The sequence below is a fragment of the Euprymna scolopes genome, chromosome 21 (assembly GCF_053919585.1).
Source record: "Euprymna scolopes isolate OS-2025 chromosome 21, ASM5391958v1, whole genome shotgun sequence".
Lineage (NCBI taxonomy): Eukaryota > Metazoa > Mollusca > Cephalopoda > Sepiida > Sepiolidae > Euprymna > Euprymna scolopes.
The window spans coordinates 23,856,539-23,883,494 of record NC_136502.1 but is presented as its reverse complement, the minus strand read 5'-3'; the positions used below and the strand labels follow the sequence as shown (position 1 = coordinate 23,883,494).

At 32.7% G+C, this 26,956-nt stretch overlaps 1 protein-coding gene across 1 annotated transcript in view; it reads right to left on the bottom strand.

The window, feature by feature from the left end:
• LOC145242055 (protocadherin beta-2-like) overlaps positions 1-26,956 on the bottom strand; it is a 150,406-nt gene that overhangs the window by 107,954 nt on the left and 15,496 nt on the right. The window lies entirely within an intron of this gene.

Here is a 26,956-nt window from a genome sequence, read left to right as displayed (position 1 = left end):
TCTTTATCTGTGCCTAAACCTAAACGTAGATTCGATGAACAAAGCTTCTTTCTTAGAACTGCACGTCTGTGGAATTCTCTTCCGTTCTCTTGCTTTCCAGCTAACTACAATCTGATTCTCTTCAAGTCCAACGTAAACAAGTTCTTGATGAACCGTCCTCCTAAGTAATCCAATTTACAAAATTTCCACTACTTATGATTACTATGCTATAATCCCATTGACTAATGTATACCCATTAACCCTTATCCTCGAGTGGCCTCTGGGCCTTGATAAGTGGTAACTCCTTTGTAAAAAAAAAAAAAATTATTGTTCAATATTCGGAATTGACTTCGTAGGTATTGAAATCAATCAATGGAGTATCAATAGTTGAAAGATATTCCTAGGAGACCATTTACTCAAATTGAACCAACGTTTATTCTCACACACTGGTTTTCGTTATATCACTAAAGTAAAGCAATATTGAGCCTGGCCAGTACCAAATTGGTAATGATTTGGGAGTAATCGGCGATATATATATATTGGGAGGACAAAACTTCTCTAAAATAAAAAAAACAGCCTTAAAAATGTCTTGAGTGTGTGCCTCAGCTAAGTGACACAACAGGACAGCTGCTCCCTATGCAAGTTCTTAATCTGTGGCCAAACTCTCTGGAGAGAGAGAGAGAGAGAGAGAGAGAGAGAGAGAGAGAGAGAGAGAGAGAGAGAGAGAGAGAGAGAGAGAGAGAGAGAGAAACAGACAGAGACAGAGAGGCAGAAAGACAGACAGACAAACAGAGAGAGAGAGAGAGAGAGATAGAGAGAGAGAGAGAGAGGGGGAGAGTATACTACTCATTTTTTGTTTGTTTTGTTTTCCATGAGTAAACTTGGTTGTTTATGTGTTCACCAAAGACTCTGAAAAACTAAAAATAAAAGGCAAAAACAAGTTTATTGAATTTCCAAACACATTATTTTATACATTCTATTCACCCTAAACAAGGCATATTACCAGCCACACATAAGAAGCTACTGCGATTAGGTGCCAGATTTATAAGAGGCATCCTAAGTGAAGAGTTTAGCAGCAAATTCACATTACATTTAAATCTGTTACTTATTGTTGTGAGGGGTATGAGATTAGTCTAACAGATATTGTCGCTGACTATTGAATAAGCATTGCTGAGTTCAAATCCAATCGGAGCTAATGTGGTCATTACATATTAATACTGTTGGGAAAGGTATGAATCCACAATTTCATACAACTATTAATATAACAGTGACTTGTATTCAACTAATCATATGCAATTCCTGACAATAGGTTTTGTATTTCAGCATTAAGTAATCCAACAAGAGTTTACATGCTATAACAGAGGAAACAAGCCTTTTATTGTGTTATGGCATTAAATAATCCAAACAAAAATTGACATGCTATAACACAGAGGGTACAAGCCTTTTGTTGTGTTTTGACATTAAATAATCCAAACACAAATTGATATGCATTGAAACACACAAACTAGGCCAAACGTACTGTTGTGGGGGATGGTATAAATGTTTTAAATATTCAACTGGATCTAAGTACGAATGGTGTCTAAGTCTTTTATCAGACAGTGAGATGTAGAAAGTGATGGACAGAGTAACAGAGAACACAATGAATAATGTTAGGCAACACTACAATAAACTGCATATTAAAGCTGCAATACTACTGAACAAATACGACATAATCACGTTGACACACTGGTTCTCGCTGAATCACCAAAGTTAAGCAACGTTGAACCTTGTCAGTACTAAATGGGTGAGCATTTAGGACTTCTAGGTACTGTATATGCTCTCCGCTTATCTCGGCATTGTTTCTAGTTAGCTTGGACTTCTCCTTGCCACTGAACTCAAACAGTGCCGATTCAGGAGAGGTGTGGTTGGGGATGACACAACTCTTGCCTCACAGTTTTATGCACAGCTGCTCCTACAGGGGGTATCCTTTGTCTTTTGAGACTGAACGGAAGCATCGACTACTGAACAGCCTCAACACACTGAGAAACCTTATACACTTGACAAGTGAAAATGTATGCTATTTTGCCCCCCCCCCAAAAAAAAATGTGTCTGTTTTTATAAATCTTCACACTCTACTTGGTCCTGAATATGACCTTAAACTATATCCAGTGGTGAGGCCCCAGCTTGCGGGCTTTGGGGAGTGTGGAGCCACCCTTTAATTACCATTGCTCCCAGGTCCACTCTGACGCGGAGTGGTAGTACCTGTTAGGGTCCCAACTATGGGTTAAATAGAAACCGACTTGAAAACAACAAATATATTCTATTAAAAAATTTTTCTTCAAAATCTTTGGATTCGGCATTAAATAACCTGAAAAGGGTTGATATGCCGTAAAACAAAAACAACAAACCAACCAAAATCACACTCTACTAGGGTCGATTAGTAGAATGTGATAGGTAGAGAACTTGCTTATATATTATCAAATGCATTATTTCCTTTAGTCATGATGTCTGGTGGACACTCGCAATACATGAACATTTTAAGTGGATCTGATAAATATCTAAGACCGTTTTTATTATTTTTTATACTAATGTATAACCAAGTTCGAATCTACTGACATTGGATTTGAAGGGAAACAGTCTCATTAAAATATTACCACTTTCAAAATGAATTCTTCCAAACTTGAAGAAATCATCAGAAAACATTAAGGTTTCTCGAGCAATAGCTCTTGACATATCAAATATCGGGTTTGTATTACTGTACACATAGATTCGAAAAAGTTGTCAAAAAACAAATATATAACAAATAAATGTTATCAAAGGCAAGATAAGTTACTTTTCTACCAAACTGGATATATTTTTCGTGTTTTTATTCAATGTAACATGTTTATTCAGCTTGAAAACCATACAGTGTTTACCGATGTATTGGAACGTTCAAGATGGCGTCTTATTCTCTCTTTAACACGGTAAGTGTGGGAAAAGATGTTATGAATAATAAACTAGACAAAATACTATTAAAAAACAACCGAATATATGTCAAGGTAACATATATTGAGCGAATTTCTAACAGTATTTTGTCTAGTTTATTATTTATAATACCTTTTCCCAAACTTACCCTCTCCGAGAGAGAGTCGGCCGCCATTTTGAATTTTCCAATACATCGGTAAACACTGTATGTTTTTCGAGCTGAATAAACATGTTACATTGAATAAAAACACAAAAATATATCCAGTTAGGTAGAAAAGTAACTTATCTTGCCTTTGATAACATTTATTTGTTATATATTTGTTTTTTGACAACTTTTTCCAATCTATGTGTACAGTAATACAAACCCCAAATATCTTTGATAGGGTTTGGCATAAATGCTTTCTTCACACTGTTACTAACTATGGAATATCTGGAAATGTCCACCCAATCATGAAATTCTTTCTGATAGGTCTATAGAAGCAGTCATTGATAGGAAAAGTCTGAAGCACATGGTATCAACGCTAAACCAAGCTCATAAAATTTTTGCCGTATGATAAAACAGACAACCGAAATCCCTAAAGAGTTGATAGGTTATAAAACAGACTAAACCCAACCCAACCAAACAAGAGGTGTTATCCTTTGAAACAAACAAACTAAACTAAACCAAGTCCGAAAAAGGTTTGATATACTGTGAAACAGATTAATCAAACATAGCCAACATTATTTTGGGGCCCGTCAATTTCAGCTTTTTTTCCCATGGAATTTCCATCTCTGCAATTCTAGGCCAACTTTTACTGATAACATTTTTCCAAGAAACTTAAATCAGCTTATTCAGCAAATGTAAGCTTAGAGAATTTTCATAGAAATTTGAGTCTTGGAGACAAAATGGAAATAAATGCCACTGTGTAAACACGATCCAATGCACTAACACAAAAATAAATACACTCTCACACACTTATTTATAAATGTGTGTGTGTGTGTGTGTGTGTGCGTGTTTGCTTTCATTTCTCCCAAATCTCTTTTAATAGCCTTACTGAATATAAAAAGCAACTTTCTATGTAAAATATGTCACATTGCATAATGAAATTAGATCTACTTTTAATTTTTTCTATTTATAGCCAATATTTCCAACTAAAATCGTGTTTAATGTACAATAACTTTTGTATATTTAAATCCGCCTTTAAAGTCTTTCTGCTCATGCACAAAGACTTTAAATGGTACATTGTTTTCTATTATTTTGACTTTGTATTTCACTGGCTGACTTTAAGTTATACATGTACTAGATGGTTGTGCCATCTACTTTAATGCATTGCAAAGTTTGCTACTTGAAAGACTTGAAGGGAACATTTAACATTGAAAATAATTTTTTTTTTTTTAAATCGAATTACAGTGCCCATGTGCTGAACATATTGTATCATAATTGTTACATGTCGGGACCCACACGTAGTATGCAGACATTCGCAAGGAAACAAAGACAAGGAAAGAACTCGACTCGATTTTTTTTTTAATTGAAACAATAGACATTTATTTGCAGGTACTTTCCAGAATACAGCCTTCTCTTTTGTTCAAAAGTTTTCTTGTACTCCAATGTGCTTAACAAAACTCTGCCATGTCGATCACGTGGTACTCTGTATTTGTGCATCCATGTTTAGGATGCTCTTTTCCTGTCGTTCTCAAGTCACGTGTGTAACACGTCTATCTCTGTCCTCTTTTACAATCTTTTTTCTTTCTTCCTTGCTGTGACATCGCCTCGCACACGGTTCGGCCATTTGCATACAGCTGCTACTGCTACCATACGCACGCCCATGCTCTGTTACAATAATACTAGTAGTGTATTTTCATTTTTTGTTTTCCTTTTCTATTTAGAAAATAAATATTTTTTCTTATACAGTTATTACGTTTAAATCTAAACTATATATTCACCATTCGCGGTTTATTTGGTAAAGATGTAAATTTGCGGAAAGATGTTAAACTGATGATGGTGGCTTGTTTTGAAGGTAATCTACAACTGCACATACTCGTGCAATGAAACGGACCGGAAGAACAAAATTGTTCATTAATTAACTAAGTTGAAATCCATTTCCATCTAAGTAATTTAAGCGACCGAAATAAGAATTAACCAATAATATATTTGTGTTTGCAATAATTACAAAAATCCAAAAATGATTGAATATTTTAAAAGTTATTAGTTATCAGTTTATACGGTTTAAAACACTAGTCCTTGAAAACAAAACACACACCAAATAAGAGAACTAGCCGGAATAAGTAGTTTTTAGAAAGAAATTGAAGCGAAATAAGTTATGTGTGTGTAAAGAACAGAATGGAAGAATCAAAAGAAAAAAATGCTAGGCAGAATCAAATATGTATTGGTCACCCCCATTGCAGTTTAGATTTAATTTCAAAATTCTGACCAACTTCGTTTAATTAGACAAAGTTTATTCTTTTAAATATACTTTATTAAATAAGATGGACGTTTTATGTTTTTTTTTCTGAAAATTGTAACACCTACCTTATAAATGTATTTACGCGAATGTGTCATTTTTACCAAGATTCTAACGAACAGATCAAATAGATAATTAAATAGATTCGTGCGTGTATATATGTGCGTATGTGTATGTATATTTGTGTGTGTGTGTTCAATATACAATAGTTTTGTAGACCTGCTTTATTACTTTGCATCTGAATCATAGAAAGTGTAAAATAAACGAAGTAAATTTAGTGTATTCCCCGAGGAAGAACACACGTTTTCCCAGACATAGGGTCTGCGATGTGCGTTCCATAGCCAATAATTCTTAATGATACATTTTGTCGTCTCTTATAAGAAATGACTGTTGTCCCATTAATTAATCAAAATAATGATCCAATGAAGTTGTTCAAATTCAGACGAGATCAAAACATACAAATGGAAATGCTTGCCATTTAACCCTTTCAACTAGTGTGGATCAAATTGTTTGGTCACATGTTTTCTTTTCTTACTAATGAGTCATCACGTTTCAAAAACAAAAGCCACTCGAGGGTAAGCGTTAATGAAATGGGTAGATTGTCAATTGAATAATGAAGAATATTAAAAGGTTAACAGATTAAAAGGTTAACAGATTAACAGATTAACAGATTACTGAAAATGATGCGTGAAATTTTGATGATTGAAAAACGGTTTATGACATTAACATTAGATGTGAAGACGACCGTGTTTGCAGTCTGCATGGAAACAGCCTCCTTTTTTTTTTTTTTTTACACAGTGGTCACCACTTATGGAGGCCCGGAAGCCACTCAGGGATAAGGGTTATTGCAAGGACATTACGTTAGTGTGGAGATTTGATGAAGCGTTTACTTAAGGGGGCTGTTAATGTGTTGGACAGATGGAAAGCGCTTGAAAAGAAACTCTGTTCATGGAAATTCCATCTGATACCAAGTACATGGAGGAAAAAATAAAATTATTTTTCTCTCTCAGTAACGAGACTAATTCTTGCTACGTATGTCTTACAAGGAGGATCCAGAGATTGGATCTCAGTCGAGCACATTCAACTTCTATATACCACTTGAATGATCATGTTTAATACAATATGGTTCCTATACTTTCTGAAATTTCTGTTAACCATTCCCGGACGTTCACCAAGATATGTTGTATTCTGATGTTTTTTGTTTATTTTTTGTGAAAATATTGATTCTATAAAACTGAACTGGTAACATGATATCTTGTGCTTTTATTAGTTACCACATCATTCTTTCACACATTCATGCGCTGTCTTGAAATTTTAAAGCTCTGGTAGCAATATTTTTTTCTTTTATTAATTTCGATTAAAAGCTTTTAATTTAATTTAACAAATAATCTGACAAAAATAAAATATCTGCTAAAGATTAACAAGTTACCTCCCCGTCGTTTCTTAATAACAGTTATCCTCTTTTTTCTGTTTTATTCTTTATTTGAAACATTCCAAATTAATAAGTAATCAGAATTATTTATGGAAAATATATTTACATTGGTAGGGATTTTCTTAAGTTATTTTCTGCATATTAGGTTCCTTCAATAAGTTTCCAGACTTTTTTGTATAAGCATTTAAAATTCTCGTAGACTCTTGAAAATTCAGTATGTTATTGTTGTACATCTTATGAGATGACGGACTAATTTTTAGGATTTCAGGTTAAAATGAACAGCTACATCAGGAATTGGAATACACTCTACTAAAGCCTGATTGTCATATCAAAAAATGCAATCTGGATGTGAGGACACTTTAGAAGAATGATATGCAATACAATTCTGTTTTAAACTTGGAAAATACGCCACAGAAACGTATGGAATGCGTCAGACTGCTTTTTGATCATCTTGCATAAATCGAGCATCAGGTTTTGAGTGGCATAAGAGATTCAAGGAAAGCAGGGAGTCTGTGAGAGATGATGAGAGGTCTGGGAGGAGTAAAGAAATCAGAACACCAAAGTTGTTTGGCCAAAAAAAGAATTTCATGGATAAGAACCGTCGTGTGTCTATAGAGACAATAAGTGCATAGTTTGATGTCAGTGTGGGAACTGAAGATGCGGTAGATTTGCACAAAGTTTGTCCCAATGGTGCTCCATCCTTGTCACAGACTATTTGACCAAGATGAGCATCAAGACAATTCCTCATCCTCCCTGTAGTCCAGACCTTGCTCCCTGTGACTTTTGGTTATTTACTAAGATCAAGGAAAACCTTAGAGGCTGTCATTATGAAACAATTGAGGAGATGAAGGAGGCTGTGACGAGGGTCATGGACGCGTTCACTCAATAGGACTTCCAGAAGTTATTTATATTATTTGGATTTATCGAACTACTGTTCTCATCTTGAGTGTAATTTTCACAACGTTTCAGTCGATGTAATCTCCGCCCTTCTTCAGGTGTATCTTGTTGGACTCGAAAATGTGTTGATACACCTGAAAACGGTTGGAGATTACATCGACTAAAACGTTGTAAAAATAGCACTCAAGATGAGAACACTAGTCCGATGAATCCAAATAATATGAATAACGAATCCCCATCTAAAATATCAGAAACTTTCAAAATTTGTTGAAGTACATTGCAACCTGAGAGATTACTTTGAAAGGGGCTAGAGTTTCATGTGTCTGCTATCGATAAAAGTGGCCATTCGAAAAAAGTCTGGAAACTTATTGAAGGCATCTTGTAAGTTTATATTTACAAAAAGTATACGAGCTTAATTGGAATGTCGACTTTTTGTAAAATTGTATCTGTTTCAATATTGTGAGAGGGTACGACACAATTCTATTTATAACCATATGTGATTACAATAGAAAAATGCGAGCATGAAAAGTAATATGGTTAAGCTTAAACATGGAAAAGTAAAGGACTAGATGTTAAAACTGGAAAAAAAGGGAAAGATATTGTAGTAAAATATATAATAAATTTATAACTTAAAATATTGCAGCATTAAGAACTGATTATATAATGTTATAAATTGAATTTTAAAAAATTCTTAATGCTGCAATATTTTAAGTTATTGATTTATTATATTTTTTACTAGAATATCTTTTCCAGTTTTAACAACTAGTCCTGAATTTTTCCATGTTTAAGCTTAACTATATTACTTTTCATTCTCGAATTTTTCTATTATAATTCATGATTTTTACAGGCTTCCAATAAATTCACTTGTTCTTTGTTTAATTTCAGTCTTATTTTTTTTGCCCCATAAACACATATGTAATAACAATGTACGGCACTCGTCTACTTTCTATAAAATCATCCCCCAATTTTCTCCCTTTCATTAGTGAATTAGTAGCAACAGTAGTCGCTGAAGCGACATGGTTGCTGTGTAAACCAGTCATAAAAAACGTCGCTCATCTCCTTATATTTTTTTACGATTTTGAACACCAGAAAATTAATCATAACTTTTGTTTTACTGAACGAAAAGGGAAATTGTTTTTCACAATATAGCTGAGAAGGTGATCTATAAACTGTAATAATTGTTTGAAATTTGATCAAAAAATGAGTGAGCGGTGAAGCTTTAAAGCAGTTCTAGAGAACTAAAACTTCCACTTAACAATATATTCAAACACAACCGTGTTTGAACGATATATATATATATATATATATATATATATATATATATATATATATATACTTCAAAGATATACTCAGAAAAAGGGCTTTCATTTTATTCTCACCAGATTAAATGTCATTTTCTGGCATATCAACCTTTTTGAAGTTATTTCATATTGAAACTAGATATCTATGGGAAATGATGAATTGTAAACGATTCATTAAACATAGATTTCTTTTTTTAACCATAGCTGCGTGTTACACCCCACACACAAAAGAGTAGACAGATTTGACTGGATTGAACTGGGCCTAGCCATATTTTGTGTTGATATCCATTACATTATTCAAGCCTCCCACCCTCTCACGCTAACAAATATAAAGCGATTTCCGAAAGTAAACTAAAAAAAATATATATACGCAGTGCACGCCATTAAAATAAATTATGGCATACTGGCAATCATAATATTTGACACTTAACAAACAATATAAAACAGTTTGCATTAAACTTATTTTAAAAGTGACTTTTTAGTAAGATAAATTTAGTTTCAATTAGTAAAGAAAACCTAATGTTTCCCAGTTTGGAAATGTTGGACAATTTATTAATGGTGTCCATTTTAATTACTTTGTTGCTGATATCAAAGATGGCATCTATTTGAAAAGTATTCTTATCCTGATATAGTATTTTCTGAAGGGAGTTAAATTAAATGTTATTGATTAAAAAAAAAACATATAATAATGTACATTGAGGATATAATATATGTATGACAAGTTAAAATATATGCATATAAAAAACATGAATGCAGAGTAAAGAAACAAATGTCAGAATGAAATATTGATTTAGTTAAACGAAAGTTATGGATGACAAACTGAGAATCAGACTGACTTCACTTTATTATATAAGGAATCTTGCTCAATTGGTGTTTCATAACTATAAATCAAATTCAATGCCTTCAGGCCAAGATCAAAGTGTAGTATCTGTTCTCCAGATGCTACACTTCAATTTCTTGTTCTCTCTCAGTGGAGGAGAAATCCTTTACGACTGAGACAACTTTTAATCTTTGTTACTTTTCTCCACGTTAAAAACGACCCTGGTGTCTAACTCTGTTCCATGGGAAGGCATTATAAATAGAAGATCAAATTCAATGCAAATGTAAATTTTTTGAATTTCTAAATGGGGCATTGTGTCCATAGTATGCACTATAAAAACCTTTCAAAACATTTTGACCCCCTCCCCCCAAAAAACCCCCTAAAATTTGAGGAATATTTATTAATTTGATGTCTAATACCTGTTTTTAAAATTTCACAAATATCGGAGGTATCTGAGTTTTCACAAAGGATTTCCATCTTCTTTTATGACCTGTGCATAAAACTAAATTGATTAAATATAGCCCACATTATGGTCGCCTACGCCTAGCAATTGTGTCCTGAAATTTATAATGAGTCTGCTGAACTTGAAAAGCTATATTTGATATCCTTATGATATGTGTGAACTGAATAGCGAAAACAATTGCAATGTTTGATATCGAGTTTGCTACCTTGGCTATTCAGTTCACATATATCATAAGGATATCAAATATATATATATATATATATATATATATATATATATATATATATATATATATATATATACTAGCATTTCCGCCCGGCGTTGCCCGGGTGTTTGGAGGTGTGTGTTGAGCAAAAAAAAAAAAAAAGTGGTAGTAGGAAGGCAGGCTCGAACCCGTACCGTGAAGGAGGAAAAGAATGGGAAAAAAATCTGACGTCTTTGCTGTTACGACCACCGCCAAACCGGAAGTGATGTAGGTTTAAATTAAGGCTAGACAATCGAAAAGAGGCGATGACTTTAAAAAATATCCACAAAAAAAGCGACGCCTCCCTGTTGAAAAGTGCCCAGTTGAAGGTGAAAAAATGAATTTTTTTAGCCAATTTTTGGTATTTGTTGTCTGAAGGGTCGAGTTTCAAAACAATACTGATCTTGTGAAAATCCATTGACTCTGTCGAAAGATTTTGGCAGATATGCAAACATACATACATACATATACTTATATATTGGTAGCTCAAATTTTCGACCCAAACCGATTAAAAAGCTTGCCCTATCTCTGAATACCCTTTATGCAAAATTTCAAATGTTTAGACCAGAAATTGTCTGAGTAATTTGGTAGGGACTGAAGAGGTCAATTTTTTTTTTAAACTTTGACCTCTATTATGACCCCTTAACATTTATTGTTTTGGGCTCAAATCGAGTTATTAAGTTAGATCCATGTCCAAGGAACCTATAGCTAAAATGTCAAGTGTTTAGACCCAAAATTGTCGGAGGAGTGTGGTAGAGTTCTCTTAACAGACAAATTTCTGTCCGACAACCAATCACATAGATTTTCCCAAATCTCAGTATCCTGTATATCAAATTTCGAGTCTGTAGACGAAAAATTGACAGAGTTATTGCATAGGGAAATGTACACAGACACACAGACAGACATACAGACAAGTTCACTTTTATAGATATACTAGCATGGGTGCCCGGCGTTGCCCAGGTGTTTGGAGGTGTATGCTGAGCAAAAGAAAAAAAAAAAAAGGTCAATTTTTTAAACTTTGACCCCTATTATGACCCCTTAACATTTATTGTTTTGGGCTCAAATCAAGTTATTAAGTTAGATCCATGTCCAAGAATTAACTTTTTTTTTCTTTTTTTTTTTTTGCTCAGCATGCAACTCTAAACACCCGGGCAACGCCGGGCATCCATGCTAGTATATCTATAAAAGTGAACGCGTCTGTGTGCCTGTGTGTGTGTGTGTCTGTCTGTCTGTCTGTCTGTGTGTCTATGTACATTTCCCTACGCAATAACTCTGTTAATTTTCAGTCTACAGACTCGAAATTTGATATACAGGGTACTGAGATTTGGGAAAATCGATGTGATTGGTTTTCGGCCAGAAATTTCGTTTGTAAGGGGTCCAAGTTCAACGATTTGACCTTTGAGAACCCTACCAAATTCCTCTGACAATTTTGGGTCTAAACACTTGAAATTTTAGATATAGGTTCCTTGGACATGGATCTAACTTAATAACTCGATTTGAGCCCAAAACAATTAATTTTAAGGGGTCATAATAGGGGTCAAATTTAAAAAAAAATTGACCGTTTTTGTTTTTGCTTTTTTGTTTATTTTTTTGCTCAGCATACACATCCAAACACCCGGGCAACGCCGGGCTGAAATGCTAGTATATCTATAAACGTGAACGTGTCTGTGTGTCTGTCTGTCTGTCTGTGTACATTTCCCTACGCAATAACTCTGTCAATATTTTATCTACAGACTCGAAATTTGATATGCAGTGTACTGAGATTTGGGAAAATCGATGTGATTGGTTTTCAGCCAGAAATTTGGCTGTTAAGGGGTCAAAGTGCAACGAGTGGACGTTTGAGAACTTTACCACACTCCTCTGACAATTTTGAGTCTACTCACTTGAAATTTTAGATATAGGTTCATTGTACATGGATCTAACTTAATAACTTAATTTGAGCCAAAAACAATAAATATTAAGGGGTCATGATAGGGGTCAAAGGTAAAAAAATTGACCTTTTCTTGTTGTTTTTTTTTTTGTTGCTCAGCATACATCTAAAACATCCGGGCAACGCCAGGCTGAAATGCTAGTATATCTATAAAAGTGAACGTGTCTGTGTGTCTGTCTGTGTGCCTGTCTGTCTGTGTGTCTGTCTGTCAATGTGTCTGTGTACATTTCTCTACGCAATAACTCTGTCAATTTTTAGTCTACAGATTTGAAATTTGATATATTGTGTACTGAGATTTGGGAAAATCGATGTGATTAGTTTTCGGCCAGAAATTTCGTTTGTAAGGGGTCAAATTCAACGATTTGACCTCTGAGAACGCTACCAAACTCCTTTGACAATTTGGGAGCTAAACATTTGAAATTTTAGATATAGGTTTCTTGGACATGAATCTAACTTAATAACTCCATTTGAGCCCAAAACAATAAATATTAAGGGGTCATAATAGGGGTCAAAGTTAAAAAAATTGACCTTTTTTTTTTTTTTTTTTTTTTTTTGCTCAGCATACACCTCCAAACACCCGGGCAACGCCAGGTTGAAATGCTAGTATATCTATAAACGTGAACGTGTTTGTGTGTCTGTCAGGCTGTCTGGCTATTTGTGTGTCTGTGTACATTTCCCTATGCAATAACTGTCAATTTTTTTATCTACAGACTCGAAATTTGATATACAGGGTACTGAGATTTGGGAAAATTTATCTGATTGTTTTTTTTTTTTGCTCAGCATACATCTCCAAACACCGGTGCAACGCCGGGGACCCATGCTAGTATATATATATATATATATATATATATATATATATATATATATATATATATATATATATATATATATATAGATAGATAGATAGATAGATAGATAGATAGATAGATAAATTAAACAAAAATATATACGTATACATAAATATATATGAAAGCAATTTTATGTTTACTGTGAACTTTTTACGCAAATATTATGCAAGTATAAATCATGTAGAATATCTGTATGAATATAATTACACGTAATAGTTAACTAAAGATGATCATCACATAAGAAAACCGAAAAAACTAATAGGGTATTAATTAAAATGAATGTTTAAAAGAATATGCAAATTAGCTAGATCCTTTGCTAGTGAATACAATTCCACAACCCATATATAAGAAAATTGTATTTTCTTTGTAAACAAATAGAAAAGAGGGTTTTTAATATGAATATCAATACACACAAAAGAAAAACGAATTTATAGGAGTATATATATGTATATATATATATATATATATATATATATATATATATATATATATACAATTTGATTTCAATTGATTAGGGAATCCGGTGCCCCTTCACACTCAGCTGATAACACCAAATTATTTTTTTATTCTTATTATTTACAGTTTAGAATATTCAATTTTGGTGATGGGGAACTAAGAATGTACTCTGCATTGTGTCCATTTTAATTTACCTTGTTGCTGATATCAAAGATGGCATCTATTTGAAAAGTATTCTCATCCTGGTATAGTATTTTCTGAAGGGAGTTAAATTAAATGTTATTGATTTAAAAAAAACAACAACATAATAATGTACATTGAGGATATAATATATGTGTGACATATACATGCTGAAAAAATTAAGATAAGATTTCTAAAAGACAAATCTGAATCATCATTTTCGTTTAGAGATTATGTGAGAAGGAATTTAAGTAAACTTACAATTACTGAGATACAAATGTATCTCAGTAATTGTAAGTAAACCTCACCAAGGCATATCTCGTTTTTCCTATAAATAATTGAGCGTCTCTGTGCACTCCTGCTCCAATAAGAAAATAAGGAGTTTATACCTTCATGAATGTTATTAGTCTATAATTGAAAAGGATAGATCTGATGAGATTTGATACTCTGTGGAAGTATCCATTACATCAATCTTGCCCCCACTTTGACCGGACCTTTTATAAGGGGGTGGATGAATAAACAACCAAAGTAAATGTATTTGACCAGCATTTAAAGAAGTCGCTTGAAAATAGATTTTGAACATTCCTAAACAAAAACGTGAAGGGAAGGCGATCTGTTAATGTGCTTACCAACGTGATCTAAAATTGTCTGATGCCATTTAAAATATATCTGAAGAAATTTAGATGAATGAGGCTTCTAAGAAAACATAGAATGCGATATATATTCATCAGGAAGTTTCTAATATCCTATGAATAGCAGGTGTGTTAAACTCAACTGCACTTCTTCTATTTGTTTTATATGGCTTATATTTGGTTTTATTCTACTCGGTGTTATCAGGGGAGCAATAAAATTGTCTTTGCTAACATTGCAGCATTTGATAAGTCAGAAAGGGTAACAGAATATCGTATTCTATTTGGTATTGTTTGGAATCAATTACGATATAATATTTTATCTCTTTGAACTATTTTCATTATCAACATAATTTCTCTTTATATTATTTTGAAAGTGGGTGGTGGTGACGGAATTACTCAAAATCAAGTATATCATGGTGTTTTCTTCCATTCAGTGTTTTCCAGGAGCAATAAATATGAGATTTCAGCAAACGGGAGGGCTCTAGTATCTGAATTACATTTTTTCAGCGTATTGAAATAAAAGAGAGAAATGAGTCGTGTGAAGGATTTAGGAGAATGATAATGGAGAGGAGAGAAAGAGAGGAAGTCACAGAGACTACTAGAGAGAGAGAGGGGAAAGGGAGGGATTGAAATTTTAATATAAAGATGTTACACATTTAATTATTAACACGTTTAACTTCTATTTAATTTCATATGGCCCCCGAGAAACGCCGGGTAGCCCTGCTAGTTTATATATATATATATATATATATATATATATATATATATATATATATATATATATATATATATATACTGAACAAATTAAGATTTGTCTAGTTTAAATGGAAAATGAACAAAATTTCAGTGGTCAACAAAGTATGTATGTGAAAAGTTTGTATTTGCCAGTTTAATCAACAAGCAGTTGTAAGTTGTGGCAATTTTTATGGTACTTTAGCATTGTAATTTTTTGTGACTATAATAACAATCTATTGTTATCTGCCCCTCTGAAGCTGAAACTATGCTATTACTTCTATTAATCGTACTATTGTACAATCTTTCAACACTCATTAAAATTACTTATACGAATGACTGAATAGGGCACATTTATGTCACCCATTCGTATTTACTGAAAGGAGAAAGAAACACCATAACATACCAAGATCCCCTACACCGTACGTCATATACTGAGAGGCTTTATGGACTTTGAGCAGATCCGGAAAATAACTTAAAGGAGATCTTCAGCAAGGATAAAGCCAGATAAAAGGTTTAAATTCCTAAAAGCAATCATCAAAAAATCGACATAAGTTTATAAGCGATAAAAATAACACGTAAAGTCATCTAGGATCTCGTGGCGTAACAGTTAACGCACCGACTATCGTACATATGGTCAAGCTACACTAGAACCGTGAAACGTGTTTGTAGATTACTGTTTTATAAGTAAAATAATAAATAAATAATATTTGTTTATTTGTTTACGTTCCAAATAGATTGGGCGATCTTCTAAGGAAAAATATTTTCATAGATTTCCAAGGTTGGAGACGCTAATAACCGTATCAGCGTAAAAAAAAAACAACAACAAAGTCACACACACACACACACACGTGTGTGTGTGTGTGTGTGTGTGTGTTGCGTTTTTGTTTATATATATATATATATATATATATATATATATATATATATATATATATATATATATATATATATATATATATATATATATATATATACTGTACTTTGGGGCAATTGCGTCGTTCTGGTAATCGTGTCAACTAGCTAAAAGTGCTCTTTTGGGAAGCACACATATAAAGAGCACTTTTTTTTAGTTGGTAGAATTACCCCTGAATTTGGCACAGTTACCCCAAAGTACGGTATATATATTAGAAGGCCACACGCCGTTGCCCGGTCGTAACATATGCTAAATATTATATTTTAATGTATGCAGATTTCGTATTTATTATTATAGAGTCAATTCTCTATTATATGTATCCAATAAATAGTCGTGCCCCCCTCCTGCTCGTCATGGCCCAGTTGTAAAATACGCTTAAATACAGTTTAATTCATGCAGTCACCACTCCATTGATTACCTAGTATATAGCAGTGATTTCAAAAATTAAAAACATCTGACTTGGGTGCCATCAGCTAGAATCGAAACCAAAACAGTGTTCCACCCTTAGTCGTTAAGTTTGAAAAGTTTGCTAGAAATGACGTCATGACGTTAAGATTATAGACGATGACAAACAAATTCAGACTTTTATTATTATTATTATTATTATTATTATTATTATTAGAAGAAGAAGAAGAAGAAGAAGACATAATAATGATCATAATAATAAGAAGGAGAAGAATATATACATATATATATATATATATATATATATATATATATATATATATAGAGAGAGAGAGAGAGAGAGAGAGAGAGAATAGAAATATAGTCAAAAGGATCCACTGAAATATTAATAACTTTCAACTTCTATCTACAATACTACAACTAATGTTTTGATATTAAATGACGTAAAAGGGGTAAATATGCCGCCAAACAACCTAACCTTCCACAAATCAATTAATTATAGGTTAGTGTAGCATTTGTTTTTTCATGAGGAGACCATCCTCTAAGCGTTACCTTCTTTGTGGGGAGAAGATAGTATAATATCGGTTTCATTGTAAAGAGACTATCTGACCATGCATTACTTCCCCAATTAGTAGGCTCTCTCTACCGTGCTAGAAAGCTATTGACACCTGAAAGTACCCTGTATCTCTATCAGGCCACCATTCGCCCATGTATGGAGTATTGCTGTCACATTTGGGCTGGTGCATCTGCTGCTAGTCTCTCGCTCCTAGACAAGGTTCAAAAGAGAGTCGCCAACTGATAGGCCCTTTAATTGGCATCTAAGCTTCAGCCTCTGTCCCATCGACGAAACGTTGCATCCCTCTACCTGTTCTACAAGTATTTTAATAGTGAATGCTCTGACGAACTGCAGACACTTGTGCCCCCACAATGTAAATACCCCCGACAAACCGAGAAGCAGCAAAATCCCACCCCTTCACAGTAGAGATCCCTAGATGCAAGAGAGCCTTTTACTCCAGTAGTTTCTTCCCCAGAACCGCTAGACTCTGGAATTCCATTCCAGGTCCCTGCTTCCCCAACTGTACTGACATGCAGAAGTTCAAGTGTAACGTGAACCGACATCTTACTGCCAAAATCCTTACATAGTGCCCCAGTAGTTACTGCCCCTGATAGTAGCCCCCTACACCAAAGTGGCAATGTGCCTTGTTTGGGGTGAAAATGTAATAAAAAAAAAAATTTTTAAATAAAAAAATTGGAGAGGATATCATATGCCAAGAAGAAATTGTCAATATCAACTGCTTATTAGCAAACTTCATGCTTACATTAAATATATCAAAATTAAGCAAAGGGGATCAGAAGGACACAAAAAACTAAGTAAAATACATGGAACTTCCCAGAGAACTGAAGAGAATATGGAATATAAAGAAAACAACCAATGATTATAGAAGCAGTAGAAATATCAGGGGGAAAAAGGCGAGATGAAATTGTAATGCTGACTTTAAATGTGGTCGAACAGACACTAATGATGCTGAATGCACAGTTCACTCAAATTCGGTAGTTGTCTGAGTGAACATAAAAAACGTCCACAACTTTGTTTAGTTAATAGTAAATTGAAGTTGAGCCTGGACAATACTAAAATGGGTGAGTATTTGGTAATAATAATTTCTATTTTCTTAAAAAAACAAAACAAAAAACAAGTAGACATACGAGAAAAGTTGAATATATGACTTTTATAAATTCAAACAAATTTATGTGAATGCTTTAATCAAATCACATGTGAACAATCAATGTTTGTGGTTGGTAAAATAGTGATTTCTCACATTTGATTCAAATTTTTTTCTCTTGATATTTTATTTCTGTGGAAAGATAATGATTTATAATCATTCATGGATATGAAATTATTATTGGAAGGATTTCTTGAGTTATTGGCGCTCAAATTGTCAGGGAAATAAAAATATAGAAAACCACCTCTATGCTGACTCCCAATATTGCAAATATAGAGTATTATTATATATAACCTTCACAGTATTGTTGGGATATTAAATAGGAATCGGAATTGGGAATTGAAATAATTTGAACTTTTTTTATCAAAATCCAAAAAATTGTGCATATCTTCCGATGCCAAAAACAATTCTTTTTATTGTCTTTTACTTGTTGGCTTTTCTATGGATTATATTAACGATGAAATGATAAATATTAGGTTGGTGCAAAAAATAATGTCGTTTATATATATATATAGTTGAACGTCAAATTGTAATGCTGACTTTAAATGTGGTCGAACAGACACTAATGATGCTGAATGCACAGTTCACTCAAATTCGGTAGTTGTCTGAGTGAACATAAAAAACGTTCACAACTTTGTTTAGTTAATAGTAAATTGAAGTTGAGCCTGGTCAATACTAAAATGGGTGAGTATTTGGTAATAATAATTTCTATTTTCTTAAAAAAACAAAACAAAAAACAAGTAGACATACGAGAAAAGTTGAATATATGACTTTTATAAATTCAAACAAATTTGTGTGAATGCTTTAATCAAATCACATGTGAACAATCAATGTTTGTGGTTGGTACAATAGTGATTTCTCACATTTGATTCAAATTTTTTTCTCTTGATATTTTATTTCTGTGGAAAGACAATGATTTATAATCATTCATGGATATGAAATTATTATTGGAAGGATTTCTTGAGTTTTTTTTTTTTTTTTTTTTTTTTACATAGGCATCACCACATTATCAAGGCCAAGAGGCCACTCAAGGATAAGGGTTAAGATTCAAATTGGCAGGGAAATAAAAATATAGAAAACCACCTCTATGCTGACTCCCAATATTGCAAATATAGAGTATTATTATATATAACCTTCACAGTATTGTTGGGATATTAAATAGGAATCGGAATTGGGAATTGAAATAATTTGAACTTTTTTTATCAAAATCCAAAAAATTGTGCATATCTTCCGATGCCAAAAACAATTCTTTTTATTGTCTTTTACTTGTTGGCTTTTCTGTGGATCATATTAACGATGAAATGATAAATATTAGGTTGGTGCAAAAAATAATGTCGTTTATATATATATAGTTGAACGTCAAAAAAACGACATTATTTTTGCACCAACGTAATATTTATTGGTTTTAAACTATCAGTAAAACTAAAATCTATAGACCTCCCCCACAAGTGTCTTTATGTTTCCGAAAAGATATGCACATATTACATTGTTTTTTTTTGTTGTTGTTGTTGTTGTTTTTTTTTTACAGTAATTCGCCCCCACTCTATAAAAAAAAAAAACAAGTCAATATTTAGAAATTTAAGAAGAATCGGTAATTGCATTGGAAGCAGGAACAATATTAAGATCGTCCCATCACTACTCTATAGTAATAAAATTGTGTGATTGTTTTTCGTGTCTGTTTCTCATCTCTACTTGACATACAAATTATTTCTTTATCTACTATTTCTCTGTTATCGCAACAAAATACTGAAAGAATTTTTTGCTTTATCCTATTCAAATACTGCGTTTGTTTTGTAAGAAAAAAAAACATCGGCCATTTTAATCTTTTATTCATAAAATTTGAAAGAAACTTGGAAGCATTTAAAATTTAGAATAAAAATTTCTTTATGGTTTTGAACGTTTATATTAAAAGATTGAAAGTTAAATAATTGTATTGAGATTAATGCAACATTACTTAATTACAAAATTAGTTTGTTTTTTTTTACAAGGGAGTCAACACTTATCAAGGCGCGAATGCCACTTGAGGATAAGAATGAGCGTAAGGTGATCACTAAGACAACAGCAGAGTGATCGTTAATGGTGGAAACTTGGTATAATTTGATAATTTAAGGGATAGCTCAATAAGAACTTGTTTACATTAGACCTGAAGACAGCCATGTTATAGTCAGCTAGGAAGAAAACCAGTGGAAAAGAGTTCTACAAGCGGGCACTTTTAGGAAAGAAACTTTGTTCGTGGAATTTGCGTTTAGATCTAGGCACAGATAGAGTATGGGGAAACTTGTTGGAGGTGATTGTAGCGAGAGGAGTGCGTTTTGTGAAAGTTTGGCAGAGGTTGAGGATCACAGATGTAATCTCAAACGAGCACTTGCCATGAAAATAACGATAGAGTTACAGTTTTATAATAATTCGGTTTAATTGATAATTTAATGGTAATAATTAAACTTAACTTTCAAAATCCTATTAAAAATAATAATTTGCTAAAATAACAAATGGCTTGAATAAAAAAAAGAAATCAAAATCAAAATGTAAATAAAAATAACACTACGGGGCAACGTTTGATATACACAGCGAGTATAAAACAAGTTTCCTAGAGTTTACTCTCAATTTAGATAGGAATATATTTTTACTTTAGTTTAATGGAAGTCACTCCAGACAAAACACGAAGCCACTTGATGTAACAAGCTAAAAGTATAGTATTACTTCAAGATCCATTAATGAAGTCAAATAGAAGTTGCGGAGTTAACTTTTAGTGCGGGGGGGGGGGCAGCTTTTGGATTTGTTTACCCAACTTTGGCTGGTTGTTTCCCCAAGATGTTGGGGAGGCCCCATTGTCCAGATTGAATAGCAATTGTCTGATATAAGGAGTTTGGCCCCACATTGATTAAAGCTGATTGCTTCTGGACGTTTCCCGGTGCGATTGCCAGGAATGGCCTTAGCTTTGAATTAGTTTCGGTTTTATACAAAAAAGCTGAATGAACATAAGACGGGCTGAAATAGCAATAATTTCGTAAAAGTCAACGTAAATAAATCTATAGGCGATATTCACAAATCGTAGATATTATTATCTAGGGGCTATATAAACAGTTCTAAGCGATAGAACCTGCCCTCCTCGGGAGCGTCGGCGAAAAAAGCCTTTTTGAGACATACAATTAAGGCGCACGTGCATTTGCCTTTTATATATATAGAAGATGTTCCCTTTTCTATTTTATGGATACATATAATATTATCAATTCAGCCAATCTTTTCATAATTTTTTGGCAGGGTGTAGGTCTCTTCTATTTGCTACAGTGAATTTCTCACAGAAGAGATGTGTTGCAGACCAGGATATAATAATCGCTACAAAAAGAAAATAATAAATGAATGGAAGGAAGGAAATAAAACTCAATTGCTGAATAAAATAAACATGTCGTTTATAATAAATGGTTTAGGTGGAACACGTTTTCAGTCCAGTATGTAGAAAAGGAAAGAGAGAGAAAGGGTGTTGACCTCAGTAAAACCGCGTGTGCATGGTAGCAGTCGTCCACGTTGAAGTGTCTTCAAGCCACAAGCTGTGGACGCGAACTTGTCTAGTTGACGAACCAAGACAAAAGGGAATAAAGAGAAAGTTGAATGTTGTTGTTGGCTTTTATACCGGGGTCAGTGTTCTGACTGCACATGTCTGGATTTCCTTTAAAGGGAAGTGACGTTGCCCATGTGTGCGTATGTGTGCGTACAGATGTGTATGTTAGCGTGTATGTGTGTATGCATGTGAATGTGAGTGTATGTATGTGAACGTGAATATATGTACATGTGTATGTGTACATGTGTGCGTGCGTACATGTGAGTGTGTGTATGTGAGGAAAAAACATGTTCGAACAGATGTTGTTAGTCTTTTTCTACTCTACCATTGTTTTTAATGAAAGATGCTTAACTGAGTCTCAATTCTTAGTCCATAACCTCAGTCGTGCAAGCTCTTTTTTCATGAAGCCGTCACGAAGGCAATAATATTTTGACTATTCTGAATAATTTCTAGATCTTACATTTGTAAAAAGGTGCAAAAATGGACCTATACTATGATGGATATTTCAGGTTGTCTAAAATAATTTTATCTTTTCGTCATCTGTTGCTAATCTTTCTCCACTCTGCCATTATTTTCATGGAAGATACTCAACTGAGCTTCAATTTCTAATTCATCTTTGTAAGACATTCAAAGCAAGACCTTGTCTTTTTTTTACCGCAACTTAAAAGAACTTTCATTTCTTCTCCAGTATGTCTAGCGTGAGACAGAATTTCCATGAGCAGTGTTTCTTTTGTGTGAACACATTACCACAGGACTGCATCCCTGAAGACTACAACACGGTCGTCTTCAAATCCAATGTCAACAAATATTTGTCCTAAACGGTCTCCATAATTAAGAAAACCTTGTTCATTCAAATAATAATTTTCAATCCTCTCATAATATTCTTCATCATAAAAACGCTTATCCATCTATTTGATTAACTTTTTCTTCAAGTGGCTTTGACCTTCATAAACGGAGACTCTTTAGTAAAGAAAGATCTTTCATTTTTTTTTTCTTATTAATGCTAACACAAAAATAAATCCTTTGCTATTAATCTCTTTATTTTCTTAATCCTTTGAGATAAGGCTTCATAATTTGTGTATCCATTCTTTTTGGACTGTTATCCTCATCTTTATAGTTGTTGTCTCATTTCATTCATCATTTCATTCATCATTTTCAGTAATTATTTAATTATTGGAATTCTTTTGGGATGAATAATTTGAATATTTTATTTATTTGCGGACTATTATCCTCACCTTTTTATCGTTGTTGTTTTTAATGACGTTTCGGCCAACTATTTCTTTGACCTTCTTTTTTTTTTTTTTTACACAGGAATCACCACTTATCAAGACCCAGAGGCCACTCGAGGATAAGGGTTAATGGATATACATTAGTCAATGTGATTATAGCGTAGTAAACATAAGTAGTGTGAATTTTGTAGATTGGATTATTTATGAGGACGGTTCATCAAGAACTTGTTTACGTTTGACTTGAAGACAATCAGATTGTAGTCAGCTGGAAAGCAGGCAATTCTTCAGGTGATTAACCGCGACGGGATAGGAATGCTGAGTCTTGTAACTGTATCCGCAATAATTACTGTCTTCCATAGTTGTTTTCTCATCACGTTTTGGCCAGCTAATCTTCTGGCCTGGTTTGGGAAGGATTGAAAAACCATATCTTCAGCTATGAATTCTTTCTTTGTTTTTTTAGTAATAGTGGGTCAAAACGTAGTAAGCCAACAACAGCATTCGTATTCCGTTGCAGTTAACCGCCTGAAAAAGGCCGGAGAATCATTTGGCCGAAACGTGGTGAAACAATAACAACTATGAAGATGAAGATAACAGTTCGCACAAGAATGAATACATTAATCTCTTTTTGTTCTGATCGTTTTATGCCAACATGGCAAAAAGTTCAAGTATTGTGTAATTTTGATTTACCTTAAACACAATGATTTCCTTTGGAATTATTTCATATCTTTTAGTCTTCAGTAGAGATTGAAATATTCCTCGTAATTGACCCACTTAAAGATTGGTCTATGTTCTTTTTCCCAGGAATACGAAATCATTTTTCAGTCATGTAATTCGGTAATTACATTTACGTGTTGCGTTGAGCGGATAACACTTTTTTTTGCGTTTTGCAAGAGGAAACTTCACAGGCCGAACTTAATAACGACCTTGCTTCCTTTATGTCTTTCTAAAAACGTTTTCATTAAAGAGACATTAAATCAAAAGTTAGCATATAATGAAAATAATTTTTACACACACACACACACACACACACACACACACACACACACACACACACACACACACACATATATATATATATATATATATATATATATATATACTAGAATGGGTACCCAGCGTTGCCTGGGTTTGAAACACACCTATATACTAATCATTTTCATCATGGGCAAGGTGGATACCCCATAACAAAAATAAAAGGACGGATGAAAACATGTAAATGTCATCGCCCCCCCCCCAAAGAAGTACGTGATACCCTCTCCCCCAGATATTTCGGCAGAAGGGTTACAAAGAGAAGAAACTGTTCTCTGGATATTGAGCACTGCACTCCCTCCCCCCCAAAAAATAATAATTAAAAATAAATCATTACAACTTTTGTTTCAATAAAAATAGCAGCGAATACCCGTGCGATTGCAACAAAAAAAAGAGCTACCAAAAATGAATTTCCAAAACAATTAAATAAAACTTTTCGTCATTTTATATTTCTAATGTAATCCCCTCCCCCCAAATTGAATTTGTCATATTTTGGGGTTCGTTCGTTTTATAAAATTGTTAGGTGAAAACAAAACAAAAAAATTGTATTTATCATGTTCTGCCCCCCCCCCTGATCGCCAAACTTGAAAAACTGCTACAGATAACATGTTTCGTTGAACGCTTTGTGGCCAAAAATTGGGTGGTCATTTTACGTTAAAGTCATGCTCATGACTGTGTAGCAACATATTACTGCTTATGTCAGTGATTCCCCACGCTAAAATGTTAATTTTCTTTTTTTTTTTTTTTAATTTCTTCTTTCATATTATTTATAAAGACTGTTTAAACGTATTAGGCCCTCAAAAACTAGGTCTTAATTTTTTGTAAGAAGTTAAACGACGCTGGGTCACGTCTTAAAAATTGATAATTTTTAATTTAAGATATTAAATAAATTATAAAGAAAATCTGTTTCGCAGGCAATTAAACACACTTGCTATGGTATAATTATTATAATAAATACTGGGCAAGACCGATTAAATTTTAAAAACAACAAAAAAGGAGCAGATAATGTATGGGATGATGGTTTTTGTTCAAATGGAAAATTGGCCCTGTGTCTGACTAAATCTGCCCTCGTGGGGATGAAAGTAAATGAGGACATTAGCTTTAATTATTTTTCTCTAACAAATAAAACAAGCGAATTAAAAATAAAAATAATAATTCAGCTTAGAAGAATATTTCGAAATGAAAACAGATCTATTACAAAAAATATTTAATAACGTGCTCCTTTTAAAACAATTTTTCAATTAAACTATCACAGTTATTTCCCCTTTGGTTTTCTGGTTTGAAAATTTAACGATTTCAGATTTCAGATAAAATAAGTTAAATCAAATATAAATTGAAATGAAAATAAACTAAATAATTACATTTTCTTTAATTAGTACAGTTGAAACGAAGCTATTATGTCAAGTAAGTAATATCATCGAGCTAATTATTTTAATAGATTTAATTTAATGTGATATGCTAAACACCGTAACTCAATCAATGTGGATGTGGTTTGAAGAATGCTATATATAGAAATTACGTATAAAATATGTCTCCTTTGACAGAAGTATCCTATCATGGGCGTTAATATTTCTTGACCAGGAGAGTTGTACACACATATGGCTTTTATATTTGTTTGATCATTGGGAGTTTTACATACAGACAAACACACACGAACGCTACTACTTTATATATATATATATATATATATATATATATATATATATATATATATATGTTGATCATCCTTTATTTGAAACATTAATCAGTTTGTATATACCAATCGTAATGCATTATAAATAAATTCTCATAATTAAAAAATTCTAAATGGAAATAATTTTGCCGAGTTGTTAGTAGCGAACAAAACAATATTGTAATAATTACCTTTTGAAAAGCAATAAATTACTAACTGAAAAAACTTGATCTTTGGAACATTGAGGACTATATATATATATATATATATATATATATATATATATATATATATATATATATATATATATATATATATATATATGCATATATATATATATATATGCATATATATAAAATAAAACAAAATAAATAATAATATATATATAAAATAAAATAAAATAAAATAAAAATTACAATTAAATTTACCAAAATGATCCAAGATGGTAAAACTAAAGTATATTATAAATATTAAAGATTAATATTTATAAAGTAATCTCAACCAGATGTAAAAGCTCGATAAAACCAAATACGAGATCGAGCTTATAATAAGAACAAATAGTTAATAAAACATTTTATAAAAACACTTTGAAAAAGAGTTAAAAACATATGAAAAGGAAACACTTAATAAGGGGATAGTCCTTAATCCGGGGAGTTTCGAAGAAATACTTTCCTTCTCATCAGAAGGTAGGAATTAGCAAACTGCGGTATCAGATTTTGCATACAAAAGTATTTGATGAAACTGCAAGTAAGTCAAATGAGTATGTCAAAGTAAGGACTATCCACTTATTAAGTGTTTCCTTTTCAGATTAAATGTGTTTTTAACTCTTTTTCAAAGTGTTTTTTACATGTTTTACTAACTATTTGCTCTTATATATATATATATATATATATATATATATATATATATATATATATATATATATATATATATATAATCTGAGGTTATTGTTTTCCAGAGGTTAAGAAACCAATGAAGTGTAACGAGGTTAATACAAGAGTGCTCTATACTGAAGAAAACAGGGTATACTCTTTACTTAAAACAAGTAAAGAGTATACCCTGTTTTCTTCATAGGCAGTAATATTTTGCTACACAGTCATGAGCATGGTTCCGTCAGCTAACTACTA